Below are 4,967 nucleotides of genomic sequence, written 5' to 3' on the forward strand. Positions count from 1 at the left end.
TTAAACCAACATCTTTTAAGCAGCGGCTGTGTCCCCGCTCTGTGGCAAGGCCACAGAGGCACTCCTGGAGTTCCCTGGAGGCCTGGCCAGCAGGTGCGGCTGGGAAGCGGGGTGCACCACAGGGCCAGCCCCTTGCTCAGCCTGCAGCACTGGCAAGGCCTCTCGGCCTCAGCTTCTGCGTCTGCTGAAACGGGCCCTGTACCCCAGAGTGGCGCTGTCCGGTATGACGTTCCTTGTTGGCAGAAACGGATGCTGTCTGAACCTCTAGTGGGACAGCCACCAGCCCGTGTAGCTGTGGGGCACTTGAAATGTGGTTAGTGAGACCCAACACTGAATTTGCTATTTGACTTCATTTTAATTCATCAGAATTAGGATTTAAAGCCACATGGGGCTGGCTGCTCCCTCATGCGCGGCAGCCATGGAGGGCGGAATCGGATGGAGTCACGCTGCATTGCAGGCTCTGCGGAAAGCTCACGGGAACGTGTACTATGACCAACTGTGCATGGGCTTCAAGGTGTTTTCTTTGTGCCAAAGTAAATTCGTACTTGAATCCGTCTCCCATCCAGCGCAGACTGCCGCGAGCCCCGCCCTGCCAGCATGTCGCAGGTCGGTGAAGCCCGCCGTCGCCTGGCCGTGCCTCGTTGCCGGCCCGCCACTCCTGAGGTGCTCAGCGGCACCGCACACTGGCTGTCCCCGCGTCACTGGGGAGGGAGGGGCGCCGTGGCCGTGCGTGTCGGTAACGAGAGGCACTGCCTGCTCTGGTCTGCCACTTTCCCTGGAGAGTCTTGGAGCAGGAGGGTATGTGGCCTGCTTTGCAAGTGATTAACACGGCGCACGCGGTCTGCACTGCACGGCGAGGGGGCCTCCGCCGTACCCGTTATTCTGTTAGAGTTCCAGAGCTGGGATTAAGTGGACATGATTCCTTCCTATGGGCCATTAATTTTGCTTTATTGCTGGTCTGATGGCCATTACCCTTTCTCGCCAACGCATTCCCCCATTAGGTTTGTACAATTAGCAAGTATGTGCTGCCAGGGCTTCGCTAGGAAGAGTGGGGTGGAGGAGGGGACAGCCACGGGTGGTGGGCGGCCAGCCCAGGCAGAGCCTCTGGAGAGGTGGGCCTCCCGTACCTGCTGTGGCCACTGGCATCCCTGGCCCTCCTGCTGGGAGGGAGGGACATGGTGGGTCCGGGTGGGACCAGGCTGGTGGGCACATCAGCTACAGTGTCACAAGCCCACCCCCTCCAGCAAGTGGGGTTGGCCTCAGTGGTCCAGGTCAGGACAGACGTCAGAGCGGCATTTGCCTCCTGTCTGCGGGGTGGGCAGGAGGTCGGTGGGGACCGGTGGGACGGTGGACGTAACACGCCCCCCAGTGATTGCCCAGGCCTGGTCGAGTCATCCAGTCTCTGGAGGAAATGAGGGCTCTGCTGGACGTGCAGGACTCTGCTGGACATGTCAGTATGGCTGGATTTAAATGGTATCAGCTGGCAAGACTGGCTGGGGGCTGCAGGCGCTCCTGCCTGGCAAGGAGGCCTTGTGAGAGGGTTGAGGGGAGGCTCCTGGGTGCAAGGCCAGGGGTGGGCATGACCAGGCGAGGCTGGAGGCCTGGACACCAGTAGGGGCCTGTGCCCTCGTGTGGAGGGAGAGAAGGACCCCGCCACTGGTGGTGACAATGGCAGTGGCTGTGTGCTCCCAGTGGAGGGTCAGCAAGGTGGGACTCAATTCACCTGCCCTGGAGCTTCCACAGGGCCAGGAAGCCCACAGTATGTGTCGCGTCTGCGGAGGCTCACGGCGTGCGTCCTGTCCGTGGAGTCTGAGCCACCCTACCATGCACCCCAGTGCTTGGCCGTGCAGAACCCCCCAGCTGGTGTGAGCGGCGTTGCCGCCCTCCACCCAGCGTGGATGGAGCTCCTGGGCATGCAGGTGCAAGGACCAGCCCCTGGTGCTGCGTTCCTCCTAACGTGTCACGTCTGTACCTATACGCAGAGCAGCCCAGGTGGATGCTTGGCCTGAGGATGCTCCCAGTCCTCTGTGGCAGGATGCCCAGCACTGCCGTGGCTGGACGAGGAGCACCTGTGCTTCCCGGGCTCAGAGAAGGCCATGACACTCCCTCGGTGTTGGGTGGGCAGGCTCAGTCTCCGTGAGCGTCTGGCCAGGCCCTACATAGCGAACTGATCTCTGGGTCAGGGTTACAGCCTGACAACCTCAGCGGACATGCGGACACGCGTGGACAACAGTACAAGGTGCACAGGTGTGGAGGGAGCCAGGCGGAGTGAGCACCCGCGGCGGTGAGCGTGCGGGCACACGGGCTCGCTGTGGCTCGGCCGCCAGAGCACCTTCCTGTTGGGTTTTGGCTCTCTGTGTCCCCGGACTTGGTGCACAGGAGGGTGGTCGCTGCTAGGCCTGCCTCCCAAAGGGCCAGCCTGGGCAAAGCGCGAGGAGGCTCGCCACGGGCAGGGTGTGTCCCGAAGCCCTCCTTCTTCTGGTCGGTTGCTGCCAGCTCTGTCTGCCCCTGAGCAGCAGCCGCAGCAGCTCCAGCAGTGCAGTCATCGGTGCTCGGGATGTGGCCAGAAGGTGCAGTGGCCACCCATCCCAAAGAGGAGAAGCGTGGGACCACCAGATGGCATAGTGGTTACGTGGCAGGACTCCCCTGCTGTTGTTGGCGATTGGAGTCAGGGACCCGGCAGCTTTGAACTCACACCAGGTGCACGTGCGTGCGTGCTCAAAATCCTGAGAGGAGATTGGAGGAGAAGGGATTGCGGCGTGGCCATCCCCCCGGGGGTGATTTCTCACTTTCTGTCTCTCCATCTCTGTGTCTTTGGTGAGCATGCACTCCTCATTGCAAAACTCTCTTAAAAGTAAAAAAGAAAAGATGAGAAACTCGAGGCCCCCAGGCAGTAAGGTCAGTGAGAGCCCGGCCTGAGCCTGGCCTGTCCTGTCCAGCCCACAGTCACAGCTAACCTGTCTCGGCCCCCCCTGAGGCTGGTCTGGGTGGCCTTGGAGATGTCACACAGCAGGTGGAGTGCTGTTTAGGGGTCACCTAGGGCCAGGCCCTGTCATTTTGCAGATGGGGAAACTGAGGCTGAGGGTGGTTGAAAGTCCTTGTCCAAGAGGAAACGGTGAGCTGGTGGCAGAAACAGTACGAGCCCCATGGGTTGACCCCTGTCCAGCGCCACCGATGTGGGCTGGCCTTGCCCACCTGGCGCGCCCTGCCTCTCTGCCTGCGCTGGAGAGCTGGCCACGCCTGCAGAGCTCCACGAGGCGTGGTCGGCTCCTCTGTGCTGCCGGCCGCCTGGCTTCGTCTCCGGCTCATGGACTCCCTCCTGTCTGTAAGGGGGCATGTCATTCTCCTCTGAGATTCCGCATCCGCGTCATTTCTGTGGTGGACGAGACAAGCCTGGGGGCGCTGCAGGAAGTGGGACCCCAGGGCGGCCGGGTCAGTCTGAAGGCCAGGCGTGGTGGTGGCGATTGCCTCCCTGGACACTCGAGAGGCTGAGGCAGGAGGCTCACGCAGCAGCCAAGCCCTGCCTTGGGGAGCTCAGGGAGGATAGATGTGCGTGTGCTGTGCGGCCCGTGGCCGAGGGCCAGCCGTGCTGGTCTTCTGAGGCCAGCGACGTGTGCCCATGGCGGGAGCCGAATCTGTGCCCCTCGGGAGCGGAACTCACCACCAGGCCCCAGGGTCCTCCTCGCCGTGGCCGGAGAGCTCGCTCCCAGCGTGAGCCCAGACTGGACTCCCTCTTGGTAGCCAGCCCCACCCACGCCCTCCACACAGATCAGCGCTCCTGCAGGACGGCGCGTGGGGACTCGGCGGGCAGCCCCGGGGTCGGGCCATGCTGCTCCGTCCCTGGCCCAGGTCCAGGCTGGGTGGGAGCAGCAAGGAGGGCTGTACCTCCTTCTGCTGCTCCATAGCCTCCCATCACCGGAGGTCGAGGAGGGGCAGCTCCAGGACAGGAGGCCCACCCGAGAACCCCGCACACTGACACGCCCCCTCTGGGCGGCCTGTGTGCCTCGCCGAGGTTTCTTTCCCTCTCCCGTGAGTCCCAGCCTCAACCAGCTGGGGTCATGCGCACGTGTGTGTACCCACCGTGTACCTAGCGTGCTCAGGGAGTGTGGGCGTGACCCCACAGCCTGCCCGCGTAGGTCCGGTTGCCTTTCTGCTGCGCCACCCCCAGACCCCGGGGCAGGACTTCCACCTGTCCTGTTCTACAAGGGGGACGTGGTGAGGAGGGCTGGGGACGCTCGCCGCCCAGGCCGGTCACGCTCCAGCCATCTACCTCTTCTGGATGACACCAGGTTTATGCAACGGGAAGCCAGGGTTGCACGTGGAGCTCACAAGGACAGAACAGGCCAGCGGATCATTCGTCCCTCGAGGGGACACCGTGGGGCTGCTCATGCACCCTAAGAACACATCTCAGGCCTGCTTTAGCTCAGATGACGGAGGCCCACCTTCTTCCAAACCAGGCCACCCCGTCTTGAGTTTTGCGATTGACCTTTGAATGTAAAGGCAGTTGAATGTACACGTCTTGTCAGATCTTCTTACAAAAGCTCTGTTAAAGACTGGGTTTGCACATGAAGGTGGGGACAGAGTGTGAGTGGGGCAGCTGCCCTGACGTACCCTAGCCTGGAAGGGCCTGGTCTCCGCGCACGGCACGTGCTGAGTCGACTGGGAGCACACGGCTGTGTGAAGGCTCTGTCTCTTGGCTCTCTTTCTCACTATTGTGGGAGAAATAAATAACGTGAAGAAATTGTTTTACCTGTGGTTGCCATGAGGTTAGAATGTGAGAAAAACTGGTAAAGGGAGAATGGAAGTGGCTGCTGTGGGTGGTCGTCTCAGCCGTGCAGGCGTGGGGACAGTCCTGCCCGGCCCTCTCCAGCAGGCACTGCGCAGACGCGGGGAGGGGGCGCTTCCATGATTCCAGACTGGCGGCTCCCTGGAGCGTCGGAGGGCAGGAGCACGCAGCTCCGTGGGGC

The sequence above is a fragment of the Tupaia chinensis genome, unplaced genomic scaffold, assembly GCF_000334495.1.
Source record: "Tupaia chinensis unplaced genomic scaffold, TupChi_1.0 Scaffold000037_4, whole genome shotgun sequence".
In the NCBI taxonomy this organism is placed as follows: domain Eukaryota; kingdom Metazoa; phylum Chordata; class Mammalia; order Scandentia; family Tupaiidae; genus Tupaia; species Tupaia belangeri.